General features: G+C 44.1%; 1 protein-coding gene across 4 annotated transcripts in view; it reads right to left on the bottom strand.

Moving 5' to 3' along the window:
• MCC (MCC regulator of WNT signaling pathway) overlaps positions 1-16,719 on the bottom strand; it is a 386,129-nt gene that overhangs the window by 125,264 nt on the left and 244,146 nt on the right. The gene's annotated exons all lie outside the window — the stretch shown is intronic.

The raw sequence follows: 16,719 nt of genomic DNA, 5'->3' as shown, positions 1-16,719 counted from the left end.
CCCAACTCTGACCAATGGCATAACGAATCCAAAGATGGAAACCTCCCTAAATTATTGCAATAGCAACACAAAGGGCAAAAGAAAGAGTAAAACTGGGATATACTAAGATGAACTAAAATCACAGAGTAGGAATTTATGGTTGAGAACTACAGAAACCCTACTAGAGTGGGGTCCCTTTTATATCATTGCCATGGTGGAGTAAAGAGGTCAGCAAACTGCTTTTAAAAAGTTCTAGAGGAAAAAAAAAAAAGTCCTAGAGCCAATGCTAAGAAAGATTTAGGACGTTTAAAGAGCAATGGCCCAGGGCACGGGTGGGTAGAGAAAGAAGCAACCTGGGTCCAAAAGATGGCCTGACTCAGGGCTCCTAACCCGCCTTCGACCCAATGCCTTGTTGAAGGGACTCAACTAAAAAAAATCAACCTGCTGGTGGAGGCTGGAGGAATGATGTGAATTGTGCTCAGCCTACTGGTAAGGATCACATGCGTTATTTAGGATATCCAGGGAGCAACTCTCTTGACTTAATTTACTAGTTTCAGGATCTATTTACAAAGGTACTATGTAATAATGACAACAACTGAACTAAACAACCAAAACACAGAGTGCTCATCTACAAGGGAGCAAATGCTAATAAACTGACCTATCCATATTTTGCAGCTTTGAAAAAGAATGAGATCTACTGGAGATCTTAGAAAACCATGATATATTAGTAAGTTTTAAATAAGTTAAAATGTGGATGTAAATAGTCTGATCTATTTCTATTAAAATGTTCACCATATTTGTGTATTTTGTATGCACATAGATAGGTATTGAAGAATAAACACTGAGTTGTTAACATGCATTAAGGAGGAAGATGGAAATATATGGAGGAAAAGGGACGGAAGTTGGCTTTTTCTTGGGATACTTCTATGTCATTTGACTTGTTACATAGGGCACACATAGCTTTTGTGCCTTGAAAGGGAAGGCTAATAAATTATTATTCTTGAAAATAAACAGACATGTCAACAAATTTTGAAAAATGGATATTAACGATGCAAATGTAAAATTATCTCAGAATTATCAAATGTAGAACAAACAAAAATAATGAACCCCATTAGAACACACTTGAGACAGCCAAGCTTTGATGACTCAAAGCTGGAAAGAGGTACTACAATTAGTTTCCCTTTGATTTCAGGGACTCATTTATTCTGCTTATCTCAAGACAGAGCTAATAGACCAAATGGTTTTGAAAAGTCCTAAATGGTTCTCAACATTTGGGTATATTCCAGGAAGACTGAGTTAATTTAGCTATTCATAGAGTGGCACATTTGACAGGGAAAATGCAAATCAGATTACTATAGTTGGTGTTCAATTAGCCACTCAAACTGCAGGGGAAGCAGTGACAGATAAGTAGAGATGAGGTTATATCCACCATAATTTATTTGACTTTTGAAAGCCTCGTTCAACTTGCTCAGGAAAATATTAAGGAGGTTGTATGAGAGTGCAAATTTGCTGTGGAGTAACTGGGGAATAAATTAAAGATCACCTGACATTCCTTATAATATACTCTAAAATATAGTCAACCCTAAGAAAGAAATAAAATGGTCCCAGTCAACTATCCCGAGAGTACTTTTCATGTTTTCAACCTGGGGGTCTTGACCCATGAATCACTCTAGAAATAAATTTAGGATGTTGTGATCCACATAGGTCTAGATAAAAAAACAAGTTTGAAAACCACTGCATTAAATACTCCCTTTTTTCCTGCCCCCATCCCTATTCCTACTCCCAACCAGCAAGAGCGAAACACTTTCAAGTCTGTTGGCCACGTCCTGTGCTGATTTCCAAGGAGCTGATTTTGCCATTAAAAAAAAAAAAAGTCAAATTCAAGTATCCATTAGAAAATTAAAGAGAGGGGCGCCTGGGTGGCTCAGTTGTTAAGTGTCTGCCTTCGGCTCAGGTCATGATCCCAGGGTCCTGGGATCGAGCCCCGCGTAGGGCTCCCTGCTCAGCGGGGAGACTGCTTCTCCCTCTCCCACTCCCCCCGTTTGTGTTCCCACTCTCGCTGTGTCTCTCTCTGTCAAATAAATACATAAAATCTTCAAAAAAAAAAAAAAAAAAGAAAATTAAAGAGATAATTCTATTTTCTCCACCTCACAACAAAGTGTTTGTTCTAACAGGTAAGTGCTTTGCGTTTGGATCTCTCCCTGAGGAGTAATTCCCAAATTCCCTTTTGTTGTATATTCAAATGCCATGTAAAAATAAGGGGGTTACAACAACAGAGATGTAAGGCTGGGATCAGGTTAGGTTGTGAAGGATTGCAGTAACAGCCCAGCACCAGCAGCAAGAGCCCAGGGACTCTGCCCTGCGTGCAACAGCTAAGAGCTAACTCTCAAATCTGAGAAGTTGCTTCTTGCCGTATGCTGCTGGCGTGTAGAATTCCAGAAGCTACTACTGTTAGCAGAATTCTCAGGGTGAATGACATCTGTTGAAGCTCTACCATGCACCTCACACACAGAAGTTAATTAAACACTGATCTCAAACCCAACAGCCATAGTGACAACTCCCTTGCACCTCGGACTTCTACATCCAGCTGCCTATCAGACCTCTGTACCCAGAGGCACACTCAACGCATCCCGAACTCAACCTGTCTTCTTCCCTTGCAAAGCCAACCCATCCCCCATCACTGTGCTGCCCTGCTGGCCGCTTCAACCCAATGAGCCAAGAGGCACCAAAAGCCAGGTTCTACATGCCTGTTTCCCTAAGCCAGAGACATGGGCATCCTTTTTTGAATTCTTCCTCCCTACTCTTCACTCTTACCAGTTTCTGTTGATCTTATCTCGTAAGTCTTTCTGGAAACTGTTTGCTCCTCCCCATGCCGGCTATCATCATTCTAACTCAGGATGCCATTGCTCACCTGGACTGCAGCAACCGTGCTTTACCTGGCTCTCCTGCCCCTGGCCTTCTCTCCCAACTGTTCTCCAAAGCCAGAGCCAACACTCTAAAGGCAATTCTGAGTCCTGTGTATCACTTCTCTTGCTAAAAGATCAATATAAACAGCAACAACATTTCAATGACTTTCCTTTGCCCTTAGGTCGAGTCCAAATTTCTCAATGTGGCCCAAGAACCACACCCTCCCCTCCCCACCCCAAATCTATCTTCTCTGGCCATATTGAACAAATTGCAGTTCTCCAGGTATGTCGCAACCCCTGCCTCCCACCCTGTGCCACTTACCTGCACATCTCACTCGGGTGGTTTCTGAAAGGACTTCTTGAATCCTGGTGGGCACCACTCCCACGTGCCCTTCCTCCCTCCTACCATGGCATCTACCTCAGTACCCAATGGCTCCATTTCTTAGGTCTCCTCCTCTAGATCCCCCTGAGGAGCAGGACTGTGTCTGACTAGTTTATAGCACCCAGCACTGTGCCCAGCACACAGCAAATATGGAATGTGTGTATGTTGAAGATTACTCAGTTCCTCTGTATGGGGCAATGGGACTTACGGAAAAGCTAAGCCAGGCATTGGAGGGTCCTCGTGGGACTTGCACAATGACACAGTGTGGACTTTCGGCAGTGGCCGGGGAAGGCATAAAGCCTCTGAGGTGCACAGGGATGGAAAACCCACAGCTAGAGGTTTGTGTGTCTGCCATACAATCGCAAAACAAACGTGAGCATTAGAGTCAATTATGTAAGACTGCTTAGGATTATAAACAATGTGAACATTAAATATATTTTACCTTTAAAACAACTTTATATAAAGAAATTACATTTGAAAACCACAATTATACCAGCTGTTAGATTTCTCTGTGGTCCTTTCCATTTTTTAACCTTATATTTTTGGGGTTTGGTTAGCGGCTGTAATAATCATAGCATACATACTTTGCTAATTTAGTGTTATCTTGTATAGGTTTTCCCAAGTGGGTGTATAGTCTTCATATCATATTTTTAATGGCTGAGTAAATGCTATCAAGTACACAATTTTCTTCATCATATTTAGGAAATTTCTAATCTTTACTAATTTAAATAATGTTGTAACATATATAAAACATATATATGTACATTTTTTTTTCAAATCAGAACAGAGTTAATTTTTTTCTCATTTTAGAGGATTATTTCCTTCCAAAAAGAACCTAAAAAGAATGCCTGCTTGGGACACTGTCCACAAGAACAATATTCAAAATGGTGGCTAGTGTAATTACAGAAAAGGGCACTTGCAGATCAAAACTCGTGTGTGGTACACAAAGAGGAATGAGCAAGAAAGGAAGCTGTGAGTGGTGATGAAGACAAGAGAAAGGAAGAGATGCTGCTCAGGTAGAGAAGGAGAAGCCAGAATTCAGACAGGTAAGGCGCAAGTGCAGTATGTTCTGGAAAGACCTGAGAAGAGCAATTCCAGAGTTACTCTTGGTTCTCAGTCACTTAACTAAGATGCTACCTTTCTGCTGTCCCTGTTCAGAAAGAGCACATCCCACGGGGGAGTGGACCATCTTGACATCTCAGCGCCCAGCAGCTGTTCTAGCAAGATGGCTAAGTATCCCATTTAAACATGAAAGCTGTGACTGACAGCAGAGGACTCTGAACTTCTTCCAGTAACTGGGGGACTAGGAGGCAAGAAGAAGAAGAGCAAACAAGGGAGAAGTGGCTACCAAGACAGAAAATTTATTTATGAGGGACATTATGGGGAGTATATCCAAAGGAATAGTACAATGTCGACCCCATCTGCCCACAGCTGGTGGTCACTCCATAATACTCCGTCCTCACCCCCAAGTCCTGTCCTGGCAGCGACAGCTGAACTTCTGCCAACAGCCCGCTGCCTTCCTCAGTAGGCTTCCTATAATTAAAATTTGATTCAGCACTCATGTAAACATTTCTCACACAACTGTCATCTTCTATCACTCTTGTGCTAACCTCAACAATTTTCCCATTCCACTTCCACTGTCAAAGAATAATAAAATCCTCCTGGATGTCTCATTCTTAATTAACATGCTGTTTTCTTTTCCTCCCACCCTGGTAGCATGGATCCAGCTCTAATGGAAGGCAAAGGGGGTCTCACGTCTCCCTGCAAACACAGAGCTGTGGTCTCAAGTCACTGAAGTCCTGTGTCTGTCCATTCTATTTATTTTATCAAAAAAATCTTATAACAATATTTATACATCCTCTAAGAAGTTGGGTTACTGTTAAGCCTTGAATTTAGCAGAGTTTAAAAATCAGAGCACAAAATGGTCAACAAGTCATACTTTACTGTTAAAAATGCTATATATCTCATGCACCACTCCCCACCCCCACGCCTCTTCTGTGCCTCATTCAATACCCTACAGAGACCCTTTAAGAACACAGTCTGTGCTTTCAGCAATAACTGACATCCCTGTAAATCCATGTAATGTTCAGAAAATAAATCCAGTGCTCTCTCTGCCCATAGAGCAACATTAATCTTATGAACAGTAGCACAGAGCACCCTCTCCCTCTCCTCCCCTCCCTCCATCTGCTTTAAGTAGGGCAAGTATTTTACTCATGTTAATTGTTCTGACAGATGAGGATCAACAGTGCTTTAATCCATTTGCAGCCTAGCACTGGGTACATTTGTCTTCTCAAATGCTGTTAGAGGCAAGTACACTGGCTGTTAGGAACACAAGAGCTACCTCGGGGCAATGCTCAGGACGCTTAACTGACTGGCTCTAGGATTCCTTACAGAGGGAACCAAAGGGAAATTCTTCCCAAAACTGGTTCAAGGATTTTGGTTACCACTGTGCTTTTGTTTTAAGACTTTAAAAACAGTAGATGCAGGATTTTGTTAAATTAAGGCCAGCTGGATCGGTTTCCATTGATTTCTTTTAAGAAGTTAGTGTACTGCCTCATTACTAATTAACTGTATGCAAGTTCTCTAAAAGACAAAAGGATGCGGCTGAATTCAGTAAGATTTTACTCTAAAATTCGGCAACTGGGGCGCCTGGGTGGCTCAGTTGGTTAAGCGACTGCCTTCGGCTCAGGTCATGATCCCTGGGTCCTGGAATCTAGTCCATCAGGTGCCCTGCTCAGTGGGGAGCCTGCTTCTCCCTCTGCCTGCCGCTCCCCCTGCTTGTGCTTGCTCTCTGGCAAATAAATAAATAAAATCATTAAAAAAAAAAAAAACTTCGTGTTTTTGATATGTGACATGGTAGAGTAACTAAAAAAGCAGTAAATGAGGGGTGTGTGGGTGGCTCAGTCGTTAAGCGTCTGCCTTCGGCTCAGGTCATGGTCTCAGGGTCCTGGGATCGAGCCCCACATCAGGCTCCCTGCTCCACGGGAAGCCTGCTTCTTCCTCTCCCATCTGCCTGTCCCCAGCCTGCTCTCTCTCTCAAATAAATAAGTGGAATCTTTAAATAAATAAATAAATAAATAAATAAATAAAATATAAACTAAAATTTGGCAACTCAATTAGGAACCCTTTGCATTTTGCAAGGATGTACCACCTGTTTACAACTCACACTGGGGACCTTAGAGCCAAGGCCTGCTAGTGTCTCCAAGAGCAGGAGCGTTGGACGCAGACACCCGAGTTTAGATCCCAGCTCCACCATTTTTCACCTCCATGCCCTGCTCCCTGGGTCCTGCGAGTATCAGATGATTCAGCACATTTAACACCCAGCCCGATACTGTCCCTAACCAAGGGCTCTGGGGGTGTTCACTTAAGCTACTGTTACGCATACCTATGTCTTGGTTTTGAATCACCTGAAAAGTAGCTTCACATGCTGTACTATAAGTTTCCTAGCTATTTCTACTCCCACCTCACCAGTGCAGTTGAAGAGAATTTCTGCAGAGAATGAGCACAGTGGTGGCCTGACACCCTCCTCCCCCAATTTCAGCACAGACGTAGCTCGTCACGCTGTCCTCCCTGAGCACTATTTCTTTGCCTGCTCTGGACTCCACTGGCCTGTCTCTACTGCTTACCCCCCACCTGGTTTTGAATTTGCCATTTTCTTTTTCCTAATGCCTCTATCAGTTTCATTTCTCTTTCCTCTTCAATTCCATCCTCTGTCTCCCGGCTTTCAACTTAATAACCTTATACATTTCAAGTTTGTTTTTTTTTTAAGATTTTATTTATTTATTTGACAGAGAGACACAGCAAGAGAGGGAACACAAGCAGGGGGAATGGGAGAGGGAGAAGCAGTCTTCCCGTGGAGGAGGGAGCCCAATGCGGGGCTCGATCCCAGGACCCTGGGACCATGACCTGAGCTGAAGGCAGACACCCAACGACCGAGCCACCCAGGCACCCTACATTTCAAGTTTTCAGTACAGTGCTTCCAGTTCAGAAATCTAATGAAGGAAAATAAACACGGAATGACTCAGATTTGTGGAATATATTGCACAGAGAACCCACCTGCAAAACTCACTTGCTGTCCTTCACAGACAGGACTACTGATTTCCTCCTCCTCCTCCTTCACCTCACCCCTCTGCTTTCAACCCTGTTCAGGCTATACTGGTGAGAGGAGAGTAGACAGACAGGAAAACAGTATTCTAGTTCATGGGCCCTTTCTTCTTCACCTTCCAGGCAGCAGGGGATGACCCACAAGCAGCTGCTTAACAAAAATTCCTATTACAGACATGGGAAATGCTTATGCTACACTGTCAGCCCTTCTTATCCAAAACAAATACACATTTGCACATGTTAGGATTTCGACAATGTCAACAAGATCCATTTTTTTCTCTGTACAGCAGAAAATATTAAAAGGTAAATGGTAAGCAGCAATGTTTACAATAGCCAAACTATGGAAAGAGCCCAGATGTCCATCGAAAGATGAATGGATAAAGGATATGTGGTACATATATACAATGGAATATTACGCAGCCATAAAAAATGAAATCTTGCCATTTGCAACGACGTGGTTGGAACTAGAGGGTATTATGCTAAGCGAAATAAGTCAATCAGAGAAAGACAATTATCATATGATCTCACAGATATGCAGAATTCAAGAAACAAGGCAGAGGATCATAGGGAAAGAGAGGAAAAAATGAAACAAGATGAAACCAGAGAGGGAGACAAACCATAAGAGACTCTTAATCTTAGGAAACAAACTGAGGGTTGCTGGAGGGGAGGGGGATGGGGAGATGAGGTAGCTGGGTGATGGGCATTGGAGAGGGTATGTGTTGTGGTGAGCGCTGGGTGTTATGTAAGACTGTTGAATCACAGACCTGTACCCCTGAAACAAATAATATGTTAATTTTAAAAAATGGTAAATGGTAAATATATCTGGATGTGGGACTTTAGGTAATTTTGGCTTTAGTATTTTTCTGATTTCCTATATTTTAAATGAAGGGTAGAATTACTTCTCTAATCAGAAAAAAATTATAATTACGTGAAATCATTGATGTCCTACCTATCCCCATTCAGCACTCTACGTTGCAAACCATCATTAACCCTATTTACAACTTAGTGTGAAACAATCCTAAGTAGCCACTTCTAATTTTGAAGAGCCATGGTTTGACTAGCCAAACTGATTAAATTATATTGATGTAGCAGTGCCCGAAAAACCTATATGCCTATTTTTCTAAGCCCCAAGACCAACAAATGTCTTCATGAAGTAGAAGACAATTAAATTAATAAAGACAACTTAATTTGAATCACCAGAAACAATTTAGACAGTTTAGACAGCCAAATTTAGACAATTCCTAAAAATAGATTTTGATGGGAAGCTCTAATTCCCAAGAAGCAGCTTTCCTGGTTCTGCTGTGAAGAAAATATGCCTGGATGCACACAGGCCTCTTCAAAGACCGTATCAGGCAAATTTTAGACCAGCACTATTTGTCGGAAAACCATGACCAGCCTTGAAATGTCCCGATTAGAATGCAGAAATAGGTTCTGGTGAGCTACACTTTTACTGAGACTCAAAGGAATTTAGCTTGGCTGTTGTACTATTTCTAATAGCTGAAGTCAGTATTTAAAAAGCTAAGAGGTAATGTATATGAACTCCAAAGACTAAACTGATAGCATCCAACAAAAGTACCTTGCATCTCTAACTACAGAATGGAATATAAATGAGAGAGAATGCACAGTGGCCTTAGCTATATTCTGATTACTCAATGCCGTCAGAAGAGTGGGGTCAAATCTGACTTTATTCTTTGGGCCTCAGTTTCCCCAGCTACAGGATACCTAGCCCACTGGAAATGATGCAGCAAAAGGATGAGTATGAGTGAATGGAAATGGTGACAGCATCGACAAATGAGAGGTGCTGGGCTTGCAGTGCTAACCACAAAATGCAAACCTCAAACCAAAATGAAGATCATCCGTCTGGATAGCTCCTCTCTTCACATGTAAAAGTCGCAGCTCCAAAATCAACACGGCATAAAAATAAGATCGTGAAACTGGTCACCGTGAAGGACGAGCGAGTGTCTTCGGCTGGGACTGCAGCCCCCCATGCATTCCGAGTGCCCGTCCTGCCTGGGTGCCTGTAACAGTCCCGGCGCAGATGTGGTGCTCTCCACAGGGCGGGCTCCCTGCGTCATCTGTTCTTCCCTAACCACCCAGCCAGAGGCCCTGCTGGGCTCACCAGGTAGAGGGGCCCAGTGCTCCGTGTCAGCTCAGCGGACTCTGCTGGAAGCGTCCCCGTGTTTTCCTAAGGTAACACCACAGTGCTCTTCTCCACTGGGGGCGCTCCTTACCTGTCAGGTCAGGTTCTCCATCAGGGGAGCCCCCCACAACTGACATGATTTTAAGGAGGTTTTTATAGGAGGGGAGGGATTAAACTGCCTTATATACGTCATACAAAATGTCCCCCTTCCCTTAGCATTTACGTCTGCTCTTCTATGAGAGCACTCAAGCCCGACCCAGTGGTTCAGTGCGGTTAATTGGGCACGCATTCTTTTTGCTAACGAAATGGTAGATGATTCATTTAATATGCACATTCTGGGGACCTGTTAGGTATGGAAGATCGGTAAGACCTCCGAAAGTTACACAGAGACACTCATGGGAAACTATTACAGTACTTGTTACCTCCTTTCACCACACGACACCCTTCACATCCCGGTGAGATCTGTATGCACACACCAGCTCCATACACGATGGTGAGTGCCTGAATTTAAGCGAGGTCCAGGTCCCAGCCCAAACTTGCGTGTTGAGCCCGTGAGGACATGACCATCTACGGCAGGAAGGTGTATACCAAGTAACTGCGCCGTCCGTACAGCACTGCGGGCTTGTGATAGGGCCACAGTGCAGGTCCCAGTGATTTGCCACCATAGGCGACTCCATGCAGTTCCCACCAGCGGCGACTTAGGAAGACCTTATTGCAGAGTGGGCATTTGGGCTAAGCCTGGGAGTCATTCAACAGGTATAAAAAATTCTCATTCTGGGGGGAAGGTATCCAGGTGGGCAGAACGGCTTAAGTGACAGCATCGTACGATTTATGTTGGGTACCTAGCTGCCAGAAGATGGCCTTACACAGCTGGGGCTCTGGATGGCTCAGCAGCCCCAGCTGCTCCTTATTGTTACTGATTTAGAAGGTTAGGGGCACCTGGGTGGCTCAGTCGGTTAAGCCTCCAACTCTTGATTTCAGCAGCTCAGGTCGTGATCTCAGGGTCCTGGGATGGAGCCCCACGCTGGGCTGTGTGCTCAGCGTGGAGTCAGCTTGAGATTCTCTCTCTCCCTCTGCCTCTGCCCACCCCCCATTTATTTATTCTGCTCTCTCTCAAAATAAAATCTTAAAAAAAAAAAAAAGGTTAGAGGCTGCTCGCTCTAGCAGCCAAAATGCAGATCCCTTACCCTCCTGATTCAAACTAGAGGCAGGTTTGAAAAGTTTAAGCTATGTGTGTATGACAGAGAAAAAGATTTTTTTTTTAAATAAGTATCTCTAAATGTCAATGTTTTCAATATATGACTCTTTCCAAATCTATCTTTTTTTTTTTCCTTTAGGTGCCAGGCTGGAGAAAACCTAGAAAACTACTCTCAAAAATATTATTTTCCTTTATTTTTTTTTTTTAAAGATTTTATTTATTTCACAGAGAGAGATAGCAAGAGCAGGAACACAAGCAGGGGGAGTGGGAGAGGGAGAAGCAGGCTTCCCGCTGAAGCAGGGAGCCCGATGCAGGGCTTGATCCCAGGACCCTGGGATCATGACCTGAGCCAAAGGCAGACGCTCAACGACTGAGCCACCCAGGCGCCCCATATTTTCCTTTCTTAATTCAGAAGACAGAAGAGTGTACAACTGGTGTTCAGTCCTGATTAAAACATCAAGATCATTGACTCAGCAACCTCCTTCCCCCAGACATCTCTCTCCTGAGGAAGGGCCTGGCCTCACCCAAGGGTTTCAGTTCCAAATAAGCCTGGAGGGGAACACTGCATTAACTGCCCCAAATGACAATCCAACCCCAGCTGTCTTAACAGGAATATTGTATCCAGCACAATATCCGGGAATACTGACCCAGAGCTAGTCCAACACCTGGGGAATTATGCAGATGCAAAAACCCCATCCTAAGAGCACCACAGGAAACCGGACCATCCAGAGGGATGTGAACTATCTGGAAACCCTGATCTGATGTTCTATCTGACACAAGAGGTGGGGAGGAGTGAGGGTAAAGGGCTACTACCATTCTCTAGCTCCTGCCACTCTACCCCCTCCTTTGTTACCCTCCCTTTCACCCCTCCCCCAAAATTCCCAATTCCCAATTCTATTTTTCACTCACACAAATTGAAGCCCATGGAAGTTAGAGTAACTGTCCAAAGTCACAAAGCTGGCTGAGTAGAATGAATGTCTGATGCCAAAACCCATCTCCACCTCCCTCCAAAGCTCATCAGAGGAGAGAGCCGGCATTTAATTTTTAGTCATCTTCCAAAGAACTGTCATCTCTTAACGTTACAGTTTGCTCCTATGAGATTGTTTTCCCACTTACTAGCACCATGTATTTGTTGAGATGAACTTGGCAAAACAAAGTATCAATACTTTAGCAGGACATCGTGGGATAACTCAGGTCCTTAACCCAAAGCTCTGTTTCTACTTAAGATGGTCTAAAAAAGCTACAACATCAGCTTCTAATTGTCTGCCACCCACTCTCCCACCAACTCAATTGATTTTCCTTCACTTACAGGCATAACCTAATTTTTTTTGTTTGGGCTGGTTAGAAAGATGTTGGAAGAAAAATTAAACCAACTTGTAAAACTTTATTTTGCTAATTTGTGGACTAGCACATGGCTTTCCTCTGTAGCAGCTCAGTTTCTATAATCCTATAGGAACAGAAGTCAACCAGGCTTGCTTTTATCAAAAATGTCAAGAAATGGATAGGTTTAAGTCAAATGAGTATGTCCAAAGACAGAACTTCTGTGTAAAAACTTTATACTCCACTGACAGAGGTATACTAGACAGCTAATAGTTTCAACTTCACATCCCCAATTCTAGAATTATACTCTGAAATCGGCAATCTTAAGTTTTTTAAAGGACTCACAGACATACACTGTAGTGAAAGAAAAAGTTATTCTGAGAACCTCTGTGCCCAAACCCAAATCTCATCTCCTCCACTTTTTAAAGATTTATTAATTTGAGAGAGAGAGAGTGCAACGGTACGAGCTGGGGGAGAGGCAGAGGAAGGGGGCCACAGACTCCCCACTGAGCACAGAGCCCAACGCAGGCTCGATCCCACAACCCCAGGATCATGACCTGAGCCGAAACCAAGAATCAGAAACTAAACCAACTGAGCCATCCAGGTGCCCCATCTCCTCCACTTTTTAATTGAAAAGGAGGACAGAAAAAGATGGCCAAGACCCCCAGGGGAGCCCATGGGGGAATCTAATGACATGTACCATCACACCGACTACAGTAACACTGGTCAAAAACCATGGAATAAATGTTAGGCCACAGAAGGCTGTTAACCATTCCCTGTGTCAATGGCTTTTCCAAACTGGATGAAACTCCACCTTTATGCCAGAGTGGGCATAAGGAATTGAATGCATCCGAGACTGGGTCCTATCTAGGTGGTATCCATGACAAGGTCCCAGTTCCCCAGACCGCTGGGGGAGACGAGAAGGTGAGGAAGGGCAGCTGCCTAAATGGGAAGTGTTTCTCTGGGCAGCCAAGTCAAGTCCTAGAGGGAACAACTCTACAGACCTGAAAACTGGAGGGAAAATAAATGGCTCTGACCAGCAAAGGAGACATCATCGCCAACCTGTGGTCACATGCTTGACCCATACTAAGGGTCCACACACAGAGACCATCCGTCCTGTCCAAAATTCCAGAAATTCTGGTTACACAATTCTAAAATTCCTAGACGCAGGAATTCCCAATGCCTAGCAGACTAGAAGCAGCAAAGGAAAAGGACTAGAGACAGCCACACAGGCAACCACAAAAACTGACCGCTGACAAGAAGTTAAGGACAATTCAGGTAAAAGCAAACATATTTAAACACTCCGCAGCAGCCCAGGATTGCTGAGAGGTACAAACAGCTTTACCAACTTCGGGCGCTCTTGAGTCATTACCATCCCGGAGCATGCTAAAGTAATTTATTACAAGTGTAGGAGAGAAATACGGCTTGGTAGCAGAATATATAAAAGAGATTTAGGAATTCTAGTTCACACTAAGTTCACGGTGAATTAAGTGTGCCCGTGGCTGCCAAGGAGCTCTGCAGTCTGAGGACATAGTAACAGAGGCTGTGTGGGGAGTGTGAAAGAGGAGTTAATGCCTCCCGACCCCACACGGGTCAGATGAATTCATTTCTGGACTCCTTGATTCGAGAAGGAAGAGCAAATAAGCATGCATTCAGAGGAGAGGCACCAGGACCCTGAGATTTGCAAATGGGTGACATGAAAAAGGTTTTGGGGGTTTTAGCAGAGGGATGGGGTGCATGATGGAGGGACCCATAAAAACCCAGTAGGTAGGACTGAATCAGAGCTGCTGCTAAAGCAGGGTAGGGGTCCCCTGGCGGGGGAGGGGGGTCCCGGAGGACGCACACCCCGGTGCTGCACGGATCCTCTCAAGTTACTAGGGACCTGACCACATCTGCACAGTCTCCCCGGCTCAGAGGCCCTGCTTCTCGAACTGGGGGAACCCAGAGCGTGAGTGACAGTGTATGCCAGTAAGCACTTGAAGACACAAGATAGGTGGCTCCAGGAGGAAGGGGGGGTTACCAACTGACCATTCAGATACCTCGTGTTTGGTCTGCACAGTCTCCTTTATTTGAGCCTGTTTTAAATATGAACGGATTTAACATGAAAATATGTTTGTGGATTTCTTTAAACAACCTGAACTCTAGCAACCCAAGGCCTGTAGCAAGCATGGGGACAATGGACTAGGAGTGAAGGCAGCTTCGCCCCTCAACCATGGCCCTCCATAATTACCATCTTTTTTTTTTTTAAGATTTTATTTATTTATCTGAGACAGAGAGAGAGAGAGAGTGCACGAGGGGTGGGGAGGGGCAGAGGGAGCAAGGAGCCCAACATGGAGCTTGATCCCAGGACCCTGGGATCATGACCTGAGCCCAAGGCAGACGCTTAACCGACTGAGCCACCCAGGTGCCCCCATCTTTTTTTTTTTTTTAAGATTTTATTTATTTGAGAGAGAGAGAGAACATGAGTGGGGGGAGGGGGGCAGAGACAGAGAATCTCAAGCAGACTCTGCACTGAGCACAGAGCTCGACTTAGGGCTCACGACCTGAGCCAAAACCAAGAATCAGACGTTTAACCAACTGAGCCACCCAGGAGCCCCAACATCTTCTTTTAGACAAAAGCAAATAAACCTTCTAGCCCACTTCATTGATTTAACCTACCCAGCCTTGCATTTGGGTTTGTGGAAGCCTGCCCTAGAGCAACACTTTATTTGATTTAACCATAACTTAAAACATTTTTAAGACTGGCATGGATATATTAAAGAACAAAGCAAAGCATGTGTGCACTTTTTTTTAAAGAGAAAGCTGGGGTTATTATTTATTTTAATCAAATACTGAATCACTATTATGCAGAAATCACTATTATGAAGAAATAATCCCCGGACATACCTTCTTTACTCCGTTCAACCATCATTTGACTTCAAATTCTAAACATTTTATGCATTCGAAACCGTATTTTTTTTTTAAAGATTTTATTGATTTATTTGAGACAGAGAGAGCAAGCACAAGCAGGGGGAGAGGCAGAGCGAGAGAGAAAGGGAGAAGCAGACTCTCTGCTAAGCAGGGAGCCCAATGCAGGACTCGATCCCAGGACCCTAGGATCATGACCTGAGCCGAAGGCAGACGATTAACCGACTGAGCCACCCAGGTGCCCCTCGAAACCATATTTTTAAAGACAGTGCCAAGTAGCAGGAATACTGTATTTTATATATGATCATTATAAAAAAGAACTAAGTGTCCATTACATAAATTATAGAATATATACTTGAAAGATATTAATACCAAATATAAAAGATAAGCTCCCTGACTTCATAAGACATCTTCTAAAATTAAAATACTGACACACAAAGCAAGGTATTCAAGAGTGATTTGAACAAAGAAACATATTCCCAGAGCACAGTGTAGTGGAAAGATCAGTGTGTCGCACTGAAGACCTACAGCCTTCCTGCCTCCGAAGATTGCTAGCTATGTAGTCGTCAGCACACGTGCACTTTTAAGAGAAAACCTCTATTAGCCCTGAGATGTTGAAGAACTTTCAAGCTATGAACCCTTTCGAAGGTCAGCACTGGCTGCGCTCCGCTTCCTGAGAGGTGGGCAGTTTCTAAGTTTGTCTTATTTTAGGGCAGTGGTTCTCAATCAGGGGCAATTCCGTTCCCAGACAATGTGTAGAGGTATTTCTGGTTTTCACAATGGGAGTGGGGGCAAGGAGGGTGCTACTGGCACAGAGTGGGCAGAGGCCAAGGATGCTGCCAAACACCCCCAATGCTCAGGACTGTCCCCCCGCCCCCACACAAAGAATTACCCACCCCAACTTCTGCTTTAGGGGAATGTTTGAAAAGTGCTGGCCTTTAGGATTTAGGATATTTTGAGGCTCCTCAATATCTGGCCTCCACCAACCATTCCAAAAGCATCTAAACTTCCATCCCTTGTTCCTCCTCCGTTCTGCACCTGTCCTGTCACTACCTGTCCTCCTTCTGCCCCCCCCCGACACACAGTGTGGCCACACCAGCCCTTTGTGTATTAATACCACCCCCTTCTATCCCTACTGACCTTTCAAGGTCACCTTCAATATTACCACGTCCTAGAAGCTGACCCCAAGGTTTCCTTGGCAAATCAGATGGGTTTTCTTCTGTGTTCTCATATTTTTAAAAATAAAAACCTTGATGATATCACAAACATGACAACCTTTGTTGTGTGTTGTTGCATCTGTCTGTATTTACACGATCTCATTTAACTCTCACAACGCTGCTGCTTGAAGGGCAACAAGAGCATGTATAAATGGGGTGGTTGAAAGTCTGGGTTCTGCACGCAGGACGTGGATGCTGCACATCTCTTGTTGGCTCTGTAATCATAGGCAAGTTTCTTCCTCATCATTTTTTTTTTTTTTTTTAATGAAAATGGCCTTAAGAGCACCCTCAACAGACTAGGTTATTGGAAGGATCAGAGGATCCCAGGATATTTCAGAGCTGAGACGAGGCATTATGGAGCTATTTTCAGGACAGGTGCACTTCTAATACCACAGCTGCAGACTGTGCTGTATGTAGGTCTCCCACATGCCCAGGGAGAGAGACAGCACCAGCCCGAGATGCACCCTGTGTCCTCCAGAAACAGTGTCAGCTGCCCCAGAGCTGGGACTCTCTGAGGATCCAGCAAGACATCAAGAGAGTGTCTACTCCTAAATTATAGATTAACC

The sequence above is a fragment of the Phoca vitulina genome, unplaced genomic scaffold (assembly GCF_004348235.1).
Source record: "Phoca vitulina isolate PV1807 unplaced genomic scaffold, GSC_HSeal_1.0 scaffold6, whole genome shotgun sequence".
In the NCBI taxonomy this organism is placed as follows: Eukaryota; Metazoa; Chordata; class Mammalia; order Carnivora; family Phocidae; genus Phoca; species Phoca vitulina.
Note: the sequence above shows the minus strand (reverse complement) of the source record. Positions and strands in the feature narration are given on the sequence as shown.